The sequence below is a fragment of the Myotis yumanensis genome, unplaced genomic scaffold, assembly GCF_028538775.1.
Source record: "Myotis yumanensis isolate MYYU_CA2020_CCGP unplaced genomic scaffold, mMyoYum1.0.hap1 SCAF_21, whole genome shotgun sequence".
Taxonomy (NCBI): domain Eukaryota; kingdom Metazoa; phylum Chordata; class Mammalia; order Chiroptera; family Vespertilionidae; genus Myotis; species Myotis yumanensis.
In genome coordinates, this window is record NW_027223772.1 from 18,503,134 (window position 1) to 18,525,192 (window position 22,059).

At 48.3% G+C, this 22,059-nt stretch overlaps 1 pseudogene; it reads right to left on the reverse strand.

Annotated features, from left to right (window-relative positions):
- Positions 1 to 8,453: 8,453 nt before the first annotated feature.
- Positions 8,454 to 8,849, reverse strand: LOC138998998 (transcription initiation factor TFIID subunit 12 pseudogene; annotated as a pseudogene).
- Positions 8,850 to 22,059: the final 13,210 nt, after the last annotated feature.

Below are 22,059 nucleotides of genomic sequence, written 5' to 3' on the forward strand. Positions count from 1 at the left end.
CACAGGACCTGCGGCATCTCGTTAGAGACGCCTGGGGACGTTTTTATATATTTGCAGATGACACCTTTTTGTAACAAGCAAATGGGATATCTTTTAAAAAACAGCCACCTCGACCAGAACTTGGCCAGAACTTCACTGGAGGTCCTGACCAGAACTTGGCTAGACATCCTGGTTAGGCTGCTGATCAACTGAACGCTGTCTCCGTGACATTCCTTCTTCGCCGACTCCGTCCACACCTTGGGGAACCCCTGGACCTGCTGGAGTTGGACCCCAGCATCTGGCGCCCAAACAGGGACAGCAATTGTCTTGATTACCAGTGATTTGAAATAAGTTTTGAAATTAGAAAGTGTAGTAACCTTCTACTTTTTTTTTTTCAAGATTGTTTTGCATTCTGGTCACTTGCATTCCATATGGATTTTGGTATCAGCTTTTACATTTTTGTAAAAGAGCCTTTGGGATCTTAATGAGGATTGATTGAGCCACTAGATTGCCTTTGGTAGTGTTTCCATCTTAACAATAATACTGCTTCTACTAATCCATGAACATGGGATGTATTTTCATTTATTAAGTCCCCTTTCGTTGATTTTTACAATATCTTATACTTTTCACAGCATAGGTCTTGCATGTCCTTGGTTAAATTTATTTTTTACATGCCTTGATATATGATTATTTTCTTAATTTACTTTTGGGATGTTAATTGCAGATACATAGAAATAAAACAGGGGAGAGATCAACCAAAGGACTTGTATGCATGTATATAAGCATAAGTGATGTACGTAGACAACAGGGGGTGAGGGTGAGGGCAAGACTGGGGGGATGAGGGGACAATGAGGGGATAAAGACACATTTGTAATACCTTAATCAATAAAAAGTTTAAAAAAAAAGAATAAAAATAAATAAATAAAAAACAGCCACCTCTTTGCCACGGAGCCGTTTTATATTCCTGTTTCTAAGTCAACTCTTCAGTCCGGAAGAAAACAAGTTTCTGTAACAGAGAAAACAGAGGCCCATGGGCACTCTTAACGGATAACTAAATCTTAACTCATCTTTGATTGAGTGGCCTTCTTGCCAAACAAGCCATATATAGAAGCTGACAGAATCGTTTCGCAAATAATTAGCTGCCCTATGTCGCCTCCCAGCAGCTCTTACATTATTTGTGCATTTGGTTTTAGTTCAGCCCCACTTACTGCCTAGGTGTGTGTCTGCAAGCCAATGACCTCATTTCATTTATTTTATTTTTGTATCAGTCAGTTGGCAAAGCAAACTGATTTTTAGACTGCTTATCCCCCTTCCCCGTTCAGCACTAGGAACACGGCCCACCACGGCCTCTGGGTGAGTCACTCTCCTGCCTCACGGAGCCAGCCTGGCGGCTCCTGGATGTGTGGCCAGCATCTGTACAGATGCATTTCATTTGCTATAGTTTGTAAAGCTGTAAAGTTAAAAGAAATGAAAACCTTTTCAGCATAAATATATTTTACTTGCACTGTGTTTTTTAGCTAAAAGTGAAAACTTAGATGAAATAAAATCAAAGTTGAGAAGAATCATCAAAAGACTTTCTCAGTGTGAATCAAGTGTTGAGAATGGCTGGTGTATTTTGTCAGTAATTGTACATATTTTGGCACATAACATGAAACGCCTCTGTAAACTGTAATTATTTTGCTAAGAGACTGTGTGCGAGCTGTGGGCCCTTTACAGATGCCCAGAGTAAGCCCCTTCTTTGTACCTATTTTTTTTTATTACAGATATACTAATTGGTTCTTTATATTTTCAGAGGTTATTGTATTAAATTGCCTATTGATAGTACTTTTATGTCTATAAATACTTGGCTTTCTCCGTGGGAGCCTGGCAGTAGACTGATTCGCCAGAGTCGGAGCTGAAAGATCAGTATTTTTTACCGACACCTGAGAACTGTTAACACCTTTGATTTTGTCTTTTAGGAAATCCCGTCTTTCCATTTTTTCATGTAAATTTTGCACAGTTACTTGTTCATATGTAAATATTTTACTTTCAAAAATGAAGTTTTTAATTGCTATTGTTTTATATAGGGTTGAAAGAAAATTAACTCCTTTATTAGAAACAAATTTATCTGAAAAAAAAAGAGAGAGAGAGAGAACATGGACACAGAACCTGGCTGGAGAACCACCAGAACTTCTCTGGAGATCCTGACCAGAACTTCTCTGGAGATCCTAACCAGAACTTGGCCAGAACTTGGCTGGAGATAGGGACCAGAACTTGGCTGGAGTTCCTGGCTAGAGATCCTGGCTAGGCTGCTGATCAACTGAATGCTGCCTCCGTGTCATTCCTTCTTCGCCGACTCCAACGCCTCTGATCTCCTTTCCTTTCATTTGGATAGGGTGGGAAGTTTATGATATTTTTTTTTTAATATATTTTATTGATTTTTTACAGAGAGGAAGGGAGAGAGATAGAGAGTTAGAAACATCGATGAGAGAGAAACATCGATCAGCTGCCTCCTGCACATCTCCTACTGGGGATGTGGCCGCAACCCAGGTACATGCCCCTGACCGGAATCGAACCTGGGACCTTTCAGTCCGCAGGCCGATGCTCTATCCACTGAGCCAAACCGGTTTCGGCAAGTTTATGATATTTTAATAGCTACATATGATTTAGTACTATATTCCTCACTATATAACACCATGGTGTTTTCTTGCATCAAAATCTTCAGAAGTGCTCCACTTACCATTGTCTCCTGATTCAGACTTCTTAGGTTTACTTAAACATTTTATAATCTTAATTCAAACTATCTTTCCAGATATAGGCCCCATTATCTATTAGATTTCCATCCAGCAAAACTATCTCATTATCTTTGGGTTTACTTTAGCTTTTCTTTTTTCATCTTTGTACTTTATCTTCAACATTCCTTTTCCTCCTTCTTGCGCTAGAAGCTGGCATACTGTTGTGGACCACTGTTCGCGAGAATGAGATCACCTACTCCAATCAGGTCTTAGCAGCAAGCGAGGATTTACTGAAAGCTGGCCAGCGACTGCAACAGGTCCTGCACACAGGGAGCCCCATCCTGCTGCAGCCCCGAGCCTTTCTCTAATAGCCTTTTTAAAGGGTGTCACAAGCTCGACAGCGGGCAGTGTGGTGTCACACCTGGCTGGAGCTTTTAACCACAACCCATTCTTTGAACAATCCAGAGCAAACTACCTACTCTTTGTACAGATTGACATCAAGATACATAGAGTAGCCGAAACCGGTTTGGCTCAGTGGATAGAGCGTCGGCCTGCAGACTGAAAGGTCCCAGGTTCGATTCCCGCCAAGGGCATGTACCTTGGTTGCGGCACATACCTAGTAGGGAGTGTGCAGGAGGCAGCTGATCGATGTTTCTAACTCTCTATCCCTCTCCCTTCCTCTCTGTAAAAAATCAATAAAATATATATTTTTTTAAAAAAAGGTTTTTCCAGACAAAGATGATAGAGGGAGGGTGTTCCAGGCAGAACAGAGCATCAACAAAGGCCAAGTGTGCCTCATCGGTTGGACATCCACCTGTGAACCAGGAAGTCACGGTTGGATTCCAGCCGTTGGGGACTCAATCCCCAGTGGGGGGCATGCAGGAGGCAGCCGACCCATGATTCTCTCTCATCATTGATGTTTCTACCTCTCTCTCCTTCGCCCTTCCTCTCTGAAATCATTAAGAAAAAAGAAAAAGAAGAGCCCTGGCGGGTTTGCTCAGTGGATAGAGCGGTAATGGCGAACCTTTTGAGCTCAGCGTGTCAGCATTTTGAAAAACCCTAACTTGCCGAAACCGGTTTGGCTCAGTGGATAGGGCGTCGGCCTGCGGACTGAAGGGTCCCGGGTTGGATTCCGGTCAAGGGCATGTACCTTGGTTGCGGGCACATCCCCAGTAGGGGGCGTGCAGGAGGCAGCTCATTGATGTTTCTAACTATCCCTTTCCCTTCCTCTCTGTAAAAAATCAATAAAATACGTTAAAAAAAAAAAAAGAGAGAGAGAGAGAGTATTGAGCCCCGGCCGGTGTGGCTCAGTGGTTGAGCATCGACCCAGGAACCAGGAGGTCACCGTTCGATTCCCGGTCAGAGCACATGCCTGGGTTACAGACTCGATCCCCCAGTGTGGGGCGTGCAGGAAGGAGGCAGCCGGTCGATGATTCTGTCTCATCATGGATATTTCGATCTCTCTCTCCCTCCCTCTTCCTTCCTCTGTGAAATCAATAAAACCATAAAAATTTAAAAAGAAAAAATTAAAAGAAAAAGCTCTGGAATTAGACAGTGTTGATGGGGCCTCCACTTTGCAACAAAAAACAGACCAGCCTTGAAATGTACATTTTATAAGGGTGAACTTACGGTATGTGAATTATATCTGAATTTGTGTATGTGAGTGTGTGTTTTTATTTTTAATTTTTAAATCTTTATTGTTGAGAGTATTACATATGTCCTCTTCCCCCCCCCCCCCCCCCCCCGGCATGGACCCGCTCCAATCCCTCAGCCCCTCCCCCACAGGACATCACCGCCCCCTGTTCCTGTCTGTGTCCATGGGCCTTGCATAGATGCATACAAAGTCTTTGGTTGATTACCTCACACCCAACCACCCTCCCCTACCTTCCCTCTGAGATTTCACACTCTGTTCCATGTCTCTGGGCCCACTCCATTCATCAGCTTATTTTGTTAATTAGATCCCACATATGAGCGAGTAGATCTGAACCAGGAGGTCACGGTTCAATTCCCGGTCAGGGCACATGCCCGGGTTACAGACTCAATCCCCCAGTGTGGGGCGTGCATCGGTATTTCTGGCTCTCTATCCCTCTCCCTTCCTCTCTGTAAAAAATCAATAAAATATATTTAAGAAATATATATATTAAGAAAAAAAACACCATCACAGAACAGCCCTGGCTGGTGCGGCTCAGTTGGTTGGAGCATCACCCCGTACACTATGCACCAAAAGGTTTTCGGTCCGGTTCCTAATCAGGGCATATGCCTGAGTTTCTGGCTTGATTCCCAGTAGGGGGCAGGCAGGAGACAGCCAACTGATGTTTCTCTCTCATTGACATTTCTCTCTCTCTCTCCCTTCCTCTCAATAAAAACGTATTAGGCCCAGCTGGTGTGGCTCAGTGGTTGAGCCTTGAGCTATGAACCAGGAGATCATGGTTCGATTGTGGGCTCGATCCCCAGTGTGGGGTGTGCAGGAGGCAGCCGATCAATGCTTCTCTCTCATCATAGATCAGCGGTTCTCAACCTGTGGGTCGCAACCCCTTTGGGGGTCGAACGACCCTTTCACAGGGGTCTCCTAAGACCATTGGAAAACACATAGATAATTCCATATTGTTTTTGTGATGAATCACTATGCTTTCATTATGTTCAATTTGTAACAATGAAATTGGGGGTCACCACAACATGAGGAACTGTATTAAAGGGTCGCGGCATTAGGAAAGTTGAGAACCACTGTCATAGATGTTTCTATCTCCTTCTCCCTCTCCCTTCCTCTCTGCAGCTGGTTTTAGGAACAACTTCACTGGCTGAAGTCAGTCTATGACCATTGGGACCTGTGCTGGCTGAACTGATAACCACCTTAGGCCGACATGTGAAGGCCCTCAGGGAAGTAATGAGCCACCTGGGCAGGGGGGGTCCTGTGTTAGCTAAGGAGCAAACTGAGGCTTCACTTGCACAGTTAGTGGTAATTGAACATCAAACACCTTTATCGTAAGACTCATTGCCCAGCAGTCACTTAGGGCAAGATATATAAGAAAAATTTTGTTCCCATGGATGGGGGTACTCAAATTTGAAATTATTATTTTTCTAACTTTTTAAAATTGACTTGAGAGAGAGAAACATCCATTTGTTGTTTCATGTACTTATGCACTCATTGGAGAAAGAAAGAACGGAGAAGGGGATTGGTGGGCTGCAGCCTCGCGGCCCCCCCACCCCCACCACCGCCTTACCCTTCACCAGGTCCTCCCTGCGTCCTTGCTCCCACAGGTCCTTCCTGTGGATCCGCTCGAGGATGCTCAGGGCCAGCAGCCAGGCCTCCCGGACCCCGCGATGGGCCACCAGCAGCTGGGCCATCTCCAGGGGCCCCGCCATCTCCATGCGCCCCCGGGGGATCCGGTCCTCCCCCACCTCCGTCGCCACCTCCAGGTACAACTTGAACTTCTTCAGCTCCGCGGCCTCCAGCTCTTCCAAGTAGGCGGCCAGGAGGCAGAGGCCCTCCCTGGCAGCGGTCCCGGGCATGGGGGCGCCGGGACCCCTGGCTGGGACAAGCTGGCGTCTAGGATGTGGCCGCACTCGGGGCCAGCGATGCCAACATGCCCACTGTCTCCTGGTGCGCGCGCGCGTGCGCACGCGCACGCGCTGGGTAGAGAGACAGCGTGCAATAACGCTTCCTGTTGCAATCAATGCTTCCTCTGCCTGGGTTCCTGCCTGCCCTGCCCGCTGCCACCATGGGGTTTGCTGAGAAGGGGAAGTGGGGGGCGGTGAGGAAATCGAAATCGCAGTAGTCATCCCTCCACTTCTCCCTCTCCGGCTCCCTCCACCTGGCACCCTCTCTCTCCTGTGTCCTCCAGTGTCTGTGGTTCACCCGTGTGGCTCAGTGGGTTGGAAACTCCAGGGTGAGGACACAACCCCGGGTTACGGGTTCATCCGAGGTGGGGGTGCATAGGGAAGGCCACCCCTAGATGTTTCTCACATGGAGGTTTCTCTCTCTCTCTCGCTCTCTCTCTCTCTCTCTCTCTCTCTTGTCAGTAAAAATAGGCCTGGCTTGTTTGTCTTAGTGGATACTAGGTTGGCCTGCAGATTGAAGGATCCCCGGAATCGAACCCTGGAACCTGTCAGTTCGAGGCCTAATGCTCTATCGCCTAAGCCAAACAAGCCAGGGCAGGAAAGCCCTTCTTTCTGATGGGTAGAAAGAGAATTGAGCTTAACCGGTTTGGCTCAGTGGATAGAGCTTTGGCCTGGGGACTCAAGGGTCCCAGGTTCAATTCCAGTCAAGGGCATGTACCTTGGTTGCGGGCACATCCCCAGTAGGGGGCGTGCAGGAGGCAGCTCATTGATGTTTCTAACTATCCCTTTCCCTTCCTCTCTGTAAAAAATCAATAAAATACGTTAAAAAAAAAAAAAAGAGAGAGAGAGAGAGAGAGTATTGAGCCCCGGCCGGTGTGGCTCAGTGGTTGAGCATCGACCCAGGAACCAGGAGGTCACCGTTCGATTCCCGGTCAGAGCACATGCCTGGGTTACAGACTCGATCCCCCAGTGTGGGGCGTGCAGGAAGGAGGCAGCCGGTCGATGATTCTGTCTCATCATGGATATTTCGATCTCTCTCTCCCTCCCTCTTCCTTCCTCTGTGAAATCAATAAAACCATAAAAATTTAAAAAGAAAAAATTAAAAGAAAAAGCTCTGGAATTAGACAGTGTTGATGGGGCCTCCACTTTGCAACAAAAAACAGACCAGCCTTGAAATGTACATTTTATAAGGGTGAACTTACGGTATGTGAATTATATCTGAATTTGTGTATGTGAGTGTGTGTTTTTATTTTTAATTTTTAAATCTTTATTGTTGAGAGTATTACATATGTCCTCTTCCCCCCCCTGGCATGGACCCGCTCCAATCCCTCAGCCCCTCCCCCACAGGACATCACCGCCCCCTGTTCCTGTCTGTGTCCATGGGCCTTGCATAGATGCATACAAAGTCTTTGGTTGATTACCTCATACCCAACCACCCTCCCCTACCTTCCCTCTGAGATTTCACACTCTGTTCCATGTCTCTGGGCCCACTCCATTCATCAGCTTATTTTGTTAATTAGATCCCACATATGAGCGAGTAGATCTGAATTTTCCAAACTCTCTGTGGCCCTAGCCGGTATGGCTCAGTGGACAGAGTGTCGGCTTGCGGACTGGAGGGTCCCAGGTTCAATTCCGGTGAAGGGCATGTACCTTGGCTGCGGGCACATCCCCAGTCGGGGGCATGCAGGAGGCAGCTGTTCAATGTTTCTCTCTCATCGATGCTTCTAACTCTCAATCCCTCTCCCTCTCTCTCTGTATAAAATCAATACAAAAATATAAAATTTCCACAAATAAAACCACAGTTAAGAAGTTTTCATTTGGAAGGGGGGTGGGGTGGTCAGGGAATCAGCTTGGTTAGACATTTTAAAATAAACCAAAGTAAAAATCCAAATGTTAGAAATTCAGGCAAAACTACACTTGGATGCAAAATCAATGCTTTTAATCTGTTTGTCTGTACTTTTAAAAAAAGAAAGGGAAAACTCTCCCAGCCAGGTCAAGTTTTTTTTTTTTCTTTGGGGGGGGGGCAGTAGGCTTTATTCTTTTGGCAGATCCTCTCAGTCATTATAGATATTGCTGCACAGTTAATAAAAAATATATGCTTCTCTGTAAAGAATTAAAGAAAAATCCAAAGATGAGATGGCTGAGGTCTCAGCTCAAGTATCTCCAAATACAATGTTGCCCATTCCCTGATCTTTCCATGTGTTATTTCTTGGTTGTTTTCCAGATCAATGCCATTCTCTGTTTGTGAGCCTCTGTGGTGCAAGCTTTTTTGTAGGGTTGGATTTCTTCAGAGCCCCATCCTGGGATCGACATGTTCCACTGCCTCTCTAGGTGCAGCTGGACGTCCTTCACCTCCAGGGTGCTGGACTTGCGATGCCCAGCAAGCTGGCAGGCTGCTGTCACTACACTCTCGATGAAATCATCAGCAGTCTGCAGCAGCAACTCCTGTACATCTTCATCCAATTGCTCATTCGGGTCCACTTCTCTTACTAAGTCTTGTAATTTCTTCTTGGTCAACACCTGGTTGTTTTCGGGGCTGAGACGCCCTCCAGACACAGGTGTGCCTTGTATCTTTACCACTGTAGTGCTATTGGCCATGGAGCCTTGTGGAGGGGTGCTGGCTGGTTCCGGGTGCCTATGACCAGGGTAAAATGCCTGGTCTGTAGCCATATTCTCTGGGAACGTCTCCAATGGGACTGGAACAAACCCAGCCTGAAGTCAGCCCCTGAGGGAGAGCGACAGAAGGTACGGACTCAGTAACAGGTTCACAGTTCTGGGGGGAAGAAAGGAGAGAATGAGATGGGATTCACCTGCTGATCCACCCAATAATAAACACCTCTCACTTGTCCCATATTGAATACCCTGGAAGTTAACCTATAGTATTTTTCTTTTAAAGAATATTTCATTTTATTTATTTTAGAGAGAGACAAATGAAGAGGAGAGAGGGGGGTAGAGAGACAGAGAGAGACAGAGAGAAAGAAAGAAAGAAGAAAGAAAGAAAGAAAGAAAGAAAGAAAGAAAGAAAGAAAGAAAGAAGAAAGATTAGTTGACACCTGCTGGCCCTCCAATGGGGACTGAGCCTGAAAGCTGGGCATGTGCCTGACCAGGAAACAATCCAGTGATCTGTTGGTTCATTGGTCGACACTCAACAACTGAGCCACACCAGCCGAGCTCCAAAATCTATTTCAACAATAACATCAGCGTTTGTTGCTTCTCCTCAAGACAACTCAGTTGGTTAATGTGTCTTTCTCCTAGGTCAAGTTTGCAGGTTCCGTGCCCGGTCAGGGCACAGACAGGAGTCAACCAATAAATGCAATGCTAAGTGCAACAAGAAATATCTCTCTCTCCCTCTCTCTTTCTCTCTCTCTCTCAAAAATCATCAATTAAGAAATATAAGATACAGTAATTCCATTGGTAAATTACAAGCACTATTTGGTCATGATTCTATAGGAAAATACAGAAAACAAATATTTACAACCTGGAATTGCATGGGATTCAATATGCTGAGTGAGAGAGGCCAGTCAGACAGACAAGTTATCCCAAGATTTCCCTTCGATGTGGAATCTACAGAACAAAGTGAATGACCAAATACACTCCTAGGCACCAAGAACAGACTGATAGTCGTCCTCGTGATGGGGCCTAGGGAGGGGGGGTGGGGGGGGGGCGGGGGCATAGAGGAGGCACTGCAACGCTCCCTAAGATGCACCCCCATCACACTTCCCAAATTAAAAATTAATCTGGTCAAAACGCCAACATTGGCCTAGTCTGAAATGTGCTCATTTAAAATAGAAACCACGCCCTGTGTGTGAAGGGGGGCCAGGTTTACCCCTGGTTTCCACAGGATCTCAGAAAAGATGCACAGGGCACACACCCAGGACTTCTGAGAACAACCTCCGTGCATCCATCTGTGCATTTGTCCGCCGAACCATTCATCCACCCACCCACTCATCTATCCATCCCTCCATCCACGCATCAGTAATCACTCACTTCCAAACCCCAGGCCTCGGACGCCCTCGCCCTACATACCGCCTGGCAGTCCAGACTGGGGAACTCTGTGCCAGGCGCTGAAACCCGCCTGTTTATATACCCACTCCAGGTATCACTTCCTGTTCCCGCCCCGCCCTGAGATTGGTTAGAGACCAGGGTTGATCCATTTTTCATAATCCGATGGGACATGGCTTCCGGGAGAAAAACACCTGCGGGCGCATGGGGCGTGTTGGCCTATGAGCTGCTTCACACGCGTCTGAAGTGTTTGAAGGACCCACACACGCAGACCTGGCCCTGGCAGGTGTGGCTCAGTGATACCAGTGCGTGCCTGGGTGCCGAGGGGTCACGGAGGGTCACGGGTTCGGTTCCCTGTTTGGGCACATGCCCTGGTTTTGGGTTCAAGCTCAATAGGTTCAATGTTTCTCTCCCGCCCCACCCCCGCCACCTCTCTTTCTGTCCCTAGAAGTAATTTAAATAGAAAATAATTTATTTTTTTAAAAATAAAAAAGCCCCCCCTAACCTGCTGGGCTCAGTGGACAGAGCATCAGCCTGAGGACTGAAGTGTCCCAGGTTCGATTCTGGTCAAGGGCAGGTACCTAAGTTGCGGGCACATGTACCTTGGGAGCCGGTGTGCAGGAGGCAGCTGATCGATGTTTCTCTCTCACGATGTCTCTAGTTCTCTGTCCCTCTCCCTTCCTCTCTGTAAAAAATCAATAAAATATATTTAACATAAATAAATAAATCAAAAAGCCCAGCCTGGTATGCAGGCAATGGATACCAGGTCGCAGTCCTGTAGGATTCCGCTTGGCGGGAGCTCGCTGCCATCTCTCCTCCTCAGTCACGTCGTGGGGTGACCGTCACCCGGGAGAGCCATGGGAAGCTATGAGTTCTGAGCCCTCGGAAGTGGCTGGACCTGGAGGGTGAGGGGGGTCCAGCAGTGGGACTGAGATGGATTCAGGGACCAGGCGAGGGCGGCCCAGGCTGCTCGCACCACTCGCCCGTCAGATGGGGTGGGGCCTGGTCTTGCCCCTGTTCCAGGCCAAGGGCCTGTTACGGGAGGGGGTGCAGAGGCGGAGGAACTACAGAGCCCCTGGCCAGGCCCCAAGGAGCTGGGACAGAAGGATCACCCCCCACCCCAGCCAGGCCCGCACAGACCTCTGGGAGCACCAGCCGGGCCCCCGGTTACAGCACAGTCTCCAGAACCACAGCCCCAGCGGGCCTGGTGCTGAGCAGGCCCTTTCCCTGCCTCTGAGAGGGACGTGGGGTGACCTGATCCTGGGGCCCAGCGGGTATGCGTATCTCCCGCGGGTGGAAATGGGGGAGCCTTCACCTCCATCACCTCTCACCGGTTCCCCGTTCTAGACTCAAGGGCAGGAACGGCTGTCCAGGAGCTGTGTAGGTTCCCAGAAACCTCTCTCCTCCCCCCGCACCCCCGAGGGTGGCGCCCCCTCAGAACCCTGAATGGGGCTGGCACCTCATCAGTGACTTTATTTCTGGGCAGATGCTGGTGAATTGTTTCCAGGCGCTTCTCAGAGCAGGCATCTCCGTCCCGCTCCTGCCTTCCTGGGTCGCAGACCACAGAGCCCACTGCCAGGCCCCTCCTCTGCTTTCAGCTGCCCCTCTGTCCAAGGAGCCCACCCGTGCTCCTCTCCTGGGCCCCTGGACCGCCTAGCTGCTCCCCATCCCCCATGAGTTGTGTGCCCGAGGGAGAGGGGGCAGGGGACTATGAAGAGGCCCCTTTCACGGGGGCGGGCGTGAGGAGGGGTGGGCGGAGGGGAGATCTGGGTGCCTCCACTTCTCATTGCCCTTTGCGAACTGGGACAAAATTCAAAAGAAAAACACACGCTACTTTGAACTCAGGAATAAGGTCAAGTCCACTCGGAACGGAAACTCCCCCAGCCCCAACCATGGGCAGCTCCGCCCGCGCACTGGCCCCGGCCCCCGCCTCGTGGGAAAGCGGGGTTTGGGGCAGAAACAGCTGGGAAGGACCCAAGGACATTGGGGTACAGGTCTTCTTAGACCAGGGAGGAGCCAGGCGGGGGAGGGGCGGCTCCTGGTGGCCAGTCTGGGCTGGAGTAGGCAGCGGGCAGCACCATGGGAGGCGGCTACCCCAGAGGACAGGGCAGGAAGGGCTCCCCGCCCTCAGGAACAATCATGGTTCCTGAGTTGTCTGTGGAATGAGTTACTGGTTCTTGGCGGTGTGAGAAAGGCCTGCTGTTGCCACCCCACTGCTGCCATGTGGAGCTCTTCCTCTAGGCCCCCATCCTTCTCCTGTCAGTCACTCACCCCACAGACACCCCTGAGCACCCAGTGTGTGTGCCAGGCTCTGACTCTGGGGAACTCTGAGTCACGTAGAGTAGACAGCACCACTGAACAGACTCTGGAGTGAGGAGAGGAGGCAGTGTAGTGAGTGCTGACGCCTGTAGCTGAGTTCTCCTGGAAACAGACAGCACAGACCCAGGCTGCCTCCACGAGGTATCATGGAATTTGTCTGCAGTGCAACATCACACCAACCACACGCGTATGGGGCCATGAGATAAGTGCACAGGAGACCCAGACGTGCCCAGTGAGTCCTGAGCTGGGCTTCTGCTGGTGTTTCCTGGAAGGGAGCAGCAGTTTTTCACAAGGGCGGAGCAGGCATGCCTAGGGCACCCTGCTTGGGTTCAAATCCCAGCTCAGGACTCATTCCCTGTGTGACCTCGGGACAGTCACCCCCCTCACCACTCCCCCCCCCCCCCCCCGCCCCAGGCCTGTTCCTTTTCTATGAGCAGGTGTGATGGTTAGTACCCAACTCCGGCATCTGTCCTGGACAGTGGTGTTGACAGTGGAGATCTTACAAGGGAAGCTCTGTCCTGGCTCTTAGACATTTTTGTTTTTGCCTTTTTATTTTTATTTTATTTTATTTTAACTTTTTTGTTGTTGTTGTTCTTGTTGGTGCTAAAGCTCACTGGAGGATATATTTTCCATGGATATTTTAGAGAGAGTGGAAAGGAGGCAAAGAGACAGAGAGAAACATCTATTGAAAGAGACACATTGATTGGTTGCCTCCCCCAAGCTCGGGATCAGGGTCAAGGATCCTGCCCCCAACCAGTACATGACCTTGACTGAAATGGGACCCAGGACCTTCATTCAGTCCATTGGGCTCAGTGACCCCAGACTCATAGCTCTCCCCTGCAGGTGCCAGGACAAGCATCTCAGAAGCACCCACATCTTTCATTCCAGTCTGACTGGGAAGTGGTTACTCAGGAGCAGGAAAGCTGACTCTCCCCCCCCCCCCCCCCCCCCGCCGGCATTTTTGGGGAAGTTTCAGACCAATCAATCAACACAAATGAAATATTTAAAATGTCCATGCCCAAACCGGTTTTGCTCGGTGGATACAGCGTCGGCCTTCGGACTGAAGGGTCCCAGGTTCCATTCCAGTAAAGGGCATAAACCTACCTCTGTTGCGGGCAAATCCACAGTAGGAGGTTTTCGGGAGGCAGCTGGTCCATGTTTCTCTCTCATCGATGCTTCTAACTCTCAATCCCTCTCCCTCTCTCTCTGTATAAGATCAATACAAAAATATAAAATTTCCAGAATTAAAACCACAGTTAAGAAGTTTTCATTTGGAAGGCGGGGGGTTGGGGGATGGTGGTCAGGGAATCAGCTTGGTTAGACATTTTAAAATAAACCAAAGTAAAAATCCAAATGTTAGAAATTCAGGCAAAACTACGCTTAGATGCAAAATCAATGCTTTTAATCTGTTTGTCTGTATTTTGAAGAAAAAAAAAAGAAAGGGAAAGCTCTCCCTGCCAGGTCAAGTTTTTTTTTGGGAGGGGGGGTGGTGTGGAGGCAGTAGGCTTTATTCTTTTGGCAGATCTTGCCTCACCTCCTGGCAGCAGAGGTAGAATTCGTAGGAGAACTTCTGCTGGTAGAGCTTGTCCTCTGCCCAGGCCAGCATCAGCTTTGCCAGTACAGTGGCCTTCCCGACCCCCTGAGCCCCTGTAAGGATCACCGTCCATCTCCTGGGCTCCTTGGGAGCAAAAAGAAACTCCAGGCATTTGCACTCTTTCTGGGTGAGCTCCTTGTCAATGTATCCGTAACAATGCATGACAGTGTCTTGGAACCACACCTTGCTGAATTTCTCCTTGATGTGAGTGCGATAGGTCTTCGTGTGTCTGAGTCCGTGAGCCCAAGAAAATAAGACAAATCACACATGTTTGAGTGAAAACCCCAGTACAGATGTTAGCATTGGCCCTGCCATTTTCCCTCTCACTGTGTTTTCGCCACCAGAGCTGGTCAACAGTCTGTGTTGTAAAAAAAAAAATGTCACTGTGACTCAGTCATGCTCTTTGCTTATACGTTGTCTACAGCTGCTTTGCCACTACCTGAAACTATTGTAGTATTGTGTGCAACTTTTCAGGTACCACAATAGAAAAGTCAACATAATATCCCAACTGTTATTATAGCAAAATGGCATGCATTCCAATATTTTTTAATCTTCTTGTTTTATTTTAGAGAGAGAGAGGAAGGGAGAGGAAGGAAGAGATAGAAACATCATCAATGATGAGAGAGCATCATTGATTGGCTGCCTCCTGCATGCCCCACCTTGGGAATTGAACCATGACCTCCTGGTTCATAGGTTGATGCTCAACCACTGAGCAGCACCAGCTGGGCTGCATTCCAATATTTAAATGCTCCAATAGGGCTACTGTGAGGATATAATGAAGCTGCTGAGAAAATTGCATTCTATGTGAACATGATCTATACACAAATGCCAATGGTCATCATGGTGATCAGAGATCATGACAAGTGTTACTATTGGGGCTATCATGTTGAAAAATGGTCAAATATTTTTTCAATATAATCCTTACCTCAGAATATGATTGTTGATTTTGAGAGAGAGAGGAAGGGGGCCCAGAGTGAGAGAGAGAGAGAGAGAGAAAGGGAGAGAGAGAGAAACATTGATCTGTTGCCTCCCATGCGTGCCCTGACCAGGGATCAAACCCACAATCTTTTGGTGTACTGTATGATGCTTCAACCAACTGAGCCACTCTTGATAGAACAAAATACAATCTTCCCTTTTAAAAAATTGGCCCTTAAGGCTATATTGCATGTAGGTCATAGCTCCTCTGACTTTAACATTTGCTTGGTAAAGATTAAAATGCATCCATACAGGACAGTGACTTAGAAATCTTATTGAATACTGGAATTCCATAGCTGCTTTGGATAAATACACAATGACACCAAGTTAACCTTAGCTCAGTGTGTGATCCACAAAAGATGTTAACTATGATTTTTGCTGAACTATAAAGTTCGTAGTTGTTGTGATACAACTTCACCTTAGAGTTTCTGGCTTGGATGCAAGGATAAATAATCAGTAACCCAGCCCTGGTTGGTGTGAGCAGTGGTTAGAGTGTCAGCCCATGCACTGAAGGGTCTCAGGTTCAATTCCTGGTCAAGGGAACATATCTGGGTTGCAGGTTTGACCCCTGGCCCTGGTCAGGGTGTATGTGAGAGGCAACCAATTGATGTTTCTCTCTCTCCCTTCCATCCCCCTTCCACTCTCTCTAAAAAACAATGGAGCCCTAGCAGATTTGGCTTAGTGGATAGAGCGTTGGACTGGTGACTGAAGGGTCCCAGGTTCGATTCCAGTCGAGGGCACATGTTCGGGTTGTGGGCTCAATTCCCAGTGTGGGTCATGCAGGAGGCAGCTGATCAATGATTCTTTCTCATCTTTGATGTTTCCATCTCTCCCTCCCTCTCTCTTCCTTTCTGAAATCAATACTAATAAAAAAAAGCAATGGAAAGAATATCCTCGAGTGAGAATTAAAAATAAATAAATAAAAATAACAAAATTATCGGTAACTCAGATGTGCAATTCAGGCGAAGACATGGTACCCAATCACATTCACCACTGTCTTCTGTGGACAAGGATGACACGATCCCCTGGTACTTGCTGAGTCTGCTGTGGAGCCCATTAGATGGAGATGATAGATGGAGATCATTTATCAAAATTATGTCAGGATCCTTGATATGAGAAGCCTTGTCCCCGTGCACCAACCCCGGACTCCCTCACCTGTACACTCCTTCTTGGCCTTCTGGCAGAGGTCCTCCCGGTTGATCTTCTGGAAGATGGTGAAGGTCACATCCCAGGCTTGTGTTTCCTTATAATGCTTGACCAGCAGGTTTGCCAGGACTTCCCAGGTTGCCTTCTTCACATTAGCTCAGGGGATCTGCTGGAGTCCCAGGTGCAGACTTTCCTGCTTGAGCTTCTCCTTAAAAATGTTAAACTCGTTACTGCTGAGCTCCTCCAGGTACCACAGAAGGCCAAATTCAGAAAAGAAAGATGATGCCATCTTGGCCCGGACAGAGATCACAGTCTTCAGAGAGAGAGAGAGAGAGAGAGAGAGAGAGAATTACCAGGAACGAGGACTAACTGAAACCTGTGTAAAATTCAGAGAAGTTTCAAATTATCCACATTATCCTCTGGACCTCATCTCTGTTCTCCTGTTTGTCTCAACAGGTATGAATCTAATTTAAAAAGAAAACTCAGCCCTAAGCTCCAAGTTCTCCCATCCTCATGATGCCTTTTGTGCATGAATGTCTTCCTGTGTATTCGAGACCCCCCACTCTTCCCACTGGTTGTAGGCTGAGCTAATAAGGAATGTACAGGCACACACAGTTCATTTGGTCTACCAGTTTAGAGTAGAAAAAAAGCCAGTTAAGTTGAGTAGGAGGAGCCTGGCTGGGCCAGTGTTGGAGCATGGCACTTTATTTTATTTTTAAAAAAATTTTAAGCACTGTTCATGACCTGTTGGCTGTGCTGTGGCTAACGGGTTCCAGTCCAGTGCTACAGCAGCCCCACTGCCACCCTCGGACCACCTGATGGTGGCTCTCAGCGTCAGGTCCTGAACACAAGCATGGGGGGAAAATAATTTTTTTTATCCTCACCTGAGATTTTTGAGAGAGAGAGCAAGAGGGAGAGAGAGAGAGAGAGAGAGAGAGAGAGAGAGAGAGATCCATGTGAGAAAGAAATAAAGTGCCATGCTCCAACACTGGCTCAGCCAGGCTCCTCCTACTCCACTTAACTGGCTTTTTTTTTTCTACTCTAATAAGGAACATCAATCAATTGCCTCCAGCACATCCCCAACTGGGATGGATGGAACCCAAAATCTAGGTGTGTGCCCTAACTGGGAATCAAACCCATCACCTTTTGGTACATGAAACAATGCTCCAACAAACTGAACCCTCTGGCCAGGGCTATTCAATATTTTTGAAAATTGATCTTAGAAAGAGAGAGAGAGATCTCAATTTGTTGTTCCACTTATTTATGTTTCACTGGTTGACTCTTGTATGTGCCCTGACCGGGGATAGAACCGGCAACCTTGTGGTATTGGGACAATGCTCTAACCAACTGAGCTACTGGGCCAGGGCCGAGCTATGGTACTGGAATACAGCATTCCAATAGAGGGTGAACACCATCATGGCAGGAGTCTTTCAACCGAAATTTCTCATGTTAAAGAGTCAAAATCCAGGGCCATGGTTAAGGTCACAAGGACTGCTGTCTGGGTGGTCAAGAAAGGAGGCAGGACAAAGGGGGAGACGGCAAAGACTTGGAGTGACAAAGCAGATAAAAGAGAGACTGCAGGGTAGTCTCTTCGCTGACTCACCACTCCAGGTCTTCCTGGAGGGTCCTTAATGAGTAGCGGCTGGGACTGGGAAGAAATAGGCTATGGAGCCATATGATTGGCCAATGAATTGCTCTCCTTCCATTGGCTCAAGGGTGATGACCAGGCCTAAGAATAGGTGAAACAAATTCTTTTTTTTTTTTTAATGTCCCCACGTTGGGTGTGGTCTAGCTCTTTGTTCCTGGTTTCCTACCGGGGTAGATATTTCAAACCAAGATTCTGATTGTGGAGTCCCAAGGCTTCTGTTTGTGAGAAAGTTCCTTCTGGTCTCTCCAAACTGGCTAATTTAGGCAACAGGGGTGACTCTCTTCTCAGTGGTTCTCAACCTCTGGCCCTTTAAATACAGTTTCTCATGTTGTGACCCAACCATAAAATTATTTGCTACTGTTATGAATCATAATATAAATATCTGATATGCAGGATGGCCTTAGGTGACCCCGTGAAAGGGTCGTTCGACCGCCAAAGGGGTCGAGAACCATAGATTCTAAATGATTATGAAATTCGTCTAAATGATTGGCTCTTTCATTGGTGTGTTTATCTTGGTTTTTCAACCTCCAATGTATGTAGAGGCTGTTCATTTGTCCTAGGTCAAGAATGCCGGTAACCACACACCTGGGCTCCGGTGGGCCCAGGACAATCCACAAGGAAAAAATCTCCTAGGCGCCGGTCACTCAGCAGATATCTTGTTAGCAGACCTTGTGCTCTCTACTGCCCCCATGTGTGTGTGTCTACAGGAGACACTGGAGAAATAAAAGAAAGGAATTCAAACATAGCACTACAGAGAGCCCTCAACATACAGGACAAGAGAGCAGGAAAATAAAAGAGGAACAGAAGATTCCAAAAAACTCAGAAAGCCATAACATTGCAAGCACACTTAACTGGCCATAACCTATTCAAGATAAATAGATGGGAAGATCCATTTGAAAGACAAACGGAGCCTTTCTGGTGTGGCTCAGGAGGTGAGAGGTCATGTCATGCAACGGAAAGCTGAGGGCTCCATTCTGGGTCAAGAGATTCCTGGGCACATACGTGGTTTCACATACCAGGTTCTATCCTGACTCTGGGCAGGGTGCATGTGGGAGGCAACCAATCCATGTTTCTCTCACATCACTGTTTCCCTCTCTCTCTCTCTCACTCACATTCTCCTGTTCGTGGCTGTGATGCCTGGTATTCATTCCTCAAAAGGAGGGGGCAGCAGGGAGTGGTGGCTATGGGAGGGGAGAGACCCGAGACTCAAACACAACGAACGAAGCAGGCCTTGGAGGTCATGGGAGGCAGAGACTGAAGTTGAGGTGAATAAAATGTGTATGGTTTTGTATATTAGCTCTGAGACCAGGATGCCAGGAGCCACCAGCAGCTGGTGGAGGCAGGCGAGGTACTCCCCAGAGCCCCCCTATGGTAAGGGGTCCCGGTGGCACCTTGATTTGTGACTCCTGGCACCTGGACTCTCAGAGAATTCCTCTCTGTTCTTGTAACCCACCTCTTTGGTGGCAGAGTGACATGGCGACTCTAGGAGATGAATAGGATGCCATCCTTCAGATATGCCCTATGACGTCTGTTTTTCAAAACAATTGAAGCCAAGGAGGTCAGTAGTACTGTAGGTGTGATCAGAATTTCAGCTGAGCATCAAATATGATCCACAGGCCTGAGCCACCCAGCAAAAAGCCACAGTGAATCTCCTAGAGGTGGGTCACTCAGCAGAAATCTCGGTGCCCGACATTGTGCTCCCTGTGTGTGTGTGTGTGTGTGTGTGTGTGTGTCTGTGTGTGTGTATCCGCGTCACTCAGGCGAACTGGTGGATTTCCATTGTGGGATGGCATCTGTGAGCACCCCTCTTCTGCCAACGCCCCATCCCCCCTCCTGCGCCACACACACACACACACACACACACACACACACACCTGCCTTCTTGCAGACAGCGACCAGGGCTGGAACTTCCCCCAGCCCTGGGGTCTATAAACACCTGGGAGGTCCAGGCACCTGGCTCTGTCTTTCCCAGAGAAAGCTGAGGAAGGAGGTGGGGGTGGGAGTGAGGAGGAGGCTTGCATTGGCGCTCCAGGACCAGTAGAGGGCACCACTGGCCTGCTGAATCAATTCCCGGGCTTGGGTAGAGCTTGGGAGATGGGGCAGGTGTCCAAGAAGGCCGCAGGGCTCCATCTCCAGGCCTTGCGGAGAGGCATCGCCATTTTCTGGGTTGAAGAGGGGACAATACCTATTTAGACAGGCCCTGGTGGGCCCAGGACAATCCACAAGGAAAAAAGCCACAGTAAATCTCCTAGGCGCGCGTCACTCAGCAGATATCTTGTTAGCGGACCTTGTGCTCCCGTGTGTGTGTGTGGGGGGGGGGGGGGGGGGTGGAGGACTGGGACTAGGTGTGTGGGTGTGGGTGTGCGTTTGGGAGTGTGTGTGTGTGTGTGTGTGTGCGCGGGGCGCGCGGGCGTGCGTCTGTGCGTGTACATCCGCAGTCACGCACGGACACTTCTGGCTTTGAATGGTCCGTTGGCATCCATGAGCACCCTTCAGCCCCTGCTTTCTCGAAGACAGAGCCCCCTCGGGTCTAGCCAGAACTGGGGAAGTCCAGTCACCTGGCTCTGCCTTCCCCAGAGGAGGGTGCACTTGCATTGACGCTTCTCGACCAGCAGAGGGCGGGACGGGCTCTTTGGCCCAGGCCAGGGCCCCAGTCAACCCAATCTCTGTAATCCACAAAGACTATGTCCAGTTCGGGCCATCTTGTCGACCCTCCCAACCCCTCACCCCCCCCACCCCGCTCACTCTCTGGATGGATGGATGGTCAGGCCCCGGCCCAGAGACCAAGTCCGGGCCTGGCCATCTGGGCTTGCCAAAACCTCAGAAAGTTGAAAGGCCGGATCAACGTGTTTTCTGTGGAGGTTTTTTTATTTTTATTTTTTTTAAGGAGTGTTTTTTGTTTTTTCAATCTGGAATGACATGGAAGGTGTCATTCCAGGCCCCCAAATCCAAGAATGTGGGGGGAGGAAGCTGACCTGAATCCAGTTCCTCAAGCTGATTTGCCTCCTCTGTTGGTCTGTGGGGACCTCGTCACACTACAAAACTGTTCATATTTACTAGGAGCAATGTCAGTCATCCTTCAGCACTCCAGCCATGTGTTCGTTATGAGTCTTAAGTCGTCGCTTTTTGTGAAGCCGGCACGCCTTTTCCTTCTCTGGATAGGGGCCACTTTCTTTGGTCTGGATTCCTGCATGGAAGAAATACCCTGTCGCTTCAGATATTCTTCTGAATATCTCGCTGCCATCTCCAATTTTCTCCTCACCCATTGAATCCACAGTGACACTCCTCCACAGTTTCTGAAACTCTTTGTCCAAAGAAAATTGACAGCTTTTATCATTGAAGAAAAGAATTTTCTTCTTTTCTGGACGATTTACAAAGAATACCAGGTCCCGTAAAGCCTTCACAGCTTTCTGGGAATTGGGCAGTTCTTCCTCTATGTCTTCTAGAAGAATTCATCCTAAGCCTCGCTTCTCTTGCTTATCTAAGAGACTTCGTATCTTCTACACAATGAAATACTACTCTGCGGTAAAAAAAAAAAAAAAAAAAAAAAAGAGAGAGAGAGAAGGTATTCTACTCTGCGGTAAAAAAAAAAAAAAAAAAAAGAGAGAGAGAGAAGGTATTCTTGCCATTTACAACAGCATGGGTGGAACTGGAGAGCATTATGGAAAGTGAAATTAGCCAGTCAGAGAAAAATGAATACCACGTGATCTCACTCATTTGTGGAATATAGAGAACAACATAGACTGATGAACAGGGACAGGTCCATAGACATCTGTACCACCACTCTGTGCTGGGGCCTCTGCAGCATGGCCACCACCAGGCAGTTCAGGGCTATCCCGGTATCTTTATATTTCTATCTATCTATCTATCCCAAATCATGTTCATGTTCAATTTGTAACAAGGAAATTGGGGGTCACCACAACATAAGGAGCTGTATTAAAGGGTCGCAGCATTAGGAAGGTTGAGACCACTGGTCTAAGGTTTATTTCTATGTCAATTTCTGGCCCCTACCCAGCCTGGCCCTGGTTTGGGCTTGGGCAGGAGGCAAACAACTGAGGTGTTTCTCTCACATGGATTATGTCTGTTTTCCCCTCTCTGCCCCACTCTCTCTAAACATCAATGGG